Raw genomic sequence first — 1,184 nt, forward strand, 5'->3', positions numbered from 1 at the left:
AGTAGCTCACGCCTGTAATCCCAGCACTTTGGGAGACTGAGGCAGGCGGATTACGAGGTCAGAAGTTTAAGACCAGCCTGACCAACATGATGAAACCCCGTGTCTACTAAAAATACAAAAAAATTAGCTGCGTACGGTGGCGCATACCTGTAATCCCAGCTACTCAGGAGGCTGAGGCAGGAGAATCATTTGAATCTGAGAGGTGGAGGTTGTGGTGGGCTGAAATTACGCCACTACACTCCAGCCTGGGCAACAAAAGCAAAACTCCATCTCAAAAAAAAAAAATAAATAAATAAAAGACAGGGAGTCTCGCTCTTTTGCCCAGGCTGGAGGGCAGTGGCATGATCTTGGCTCACTGAAACCTCTGCCTTCCAGATTCAAGTGATTCTCCTGCCTCAGCCTCCCAAATAGCTGGGACTACAGGCGCTCGCCACCACGGGCACCTGTATTTTTAGTAGAGACAGGGTTTCGCTGTGTTAGCCAGGATGGGCTCAATCTCCTGACCTCGTGATTGATCTGTCTGCCTCAGTCTCCCAAAGTTCTGGGATTACAGGCGTGAGCCACTGTGCCCAGCCTTGACACTGGGCTTTTTATGAGAGTGACAAATTAGTAGGACCTGGTTAAGTGGCAGAAGTAATGTAGGGGAAGTGGTCATTATCCTTCTTAAAAAGCAACAGCTATTATATCTCAATGATTAATGAAAAATTAAGTTATTCTTGTAAACGGAAGAAAGGATGGTTATCATAGAGGGTAGTTCATCAAAAGAACCAGAGCTGGGTGTGGTGGTACACACTTGTATTCCCAGCACTTTGGGAGGCCAGGGAGGACATCTCTTGAGGCCAGGAGTTTGAGAGCAGCCTGGCCAACATGACAAAACCCTATCTCTACAAAAAATACAAAAATTGCAGATGTAGTGGCGGGTGCCTGTAATCCCAACTTCTCAGAAGGCTAAGGCAGGAGAGCCACTTGAACCTGGGAGACAGAGGTTGCAGTGAGCTGAGATTGTGCCACTGCACTCCAGCCTGGGTGACAGAGAGGGACTCTGCCTCAAACAAAAACAAACAAAAGAACCACAACAGCATGTGCACATTTACATGGACGTTTAACAACTGGTATTATGTTTTACTGCTGTTTTATTTAGAATGTACCATAGGTTGGCCGGGCGCGGTGGCTCAAGCCTGTAA

Source organism: Cebus imitator, unplaced genomic scaffold, assembly GCF_001604975.1.
Source record: "Cebus imitator isolate Cc_AM_T3 unplaced genomic scaffold, Cebus_imitator-1.0 Scaffold654, whole genome shotgun sequence".
NCBI classification, from domain to species: domain Eukaryota; kingdom Metazoa; phylum Chordata; class Mammalia; order Primates; family Cebidae; genus Cebus; species Cebus imitator.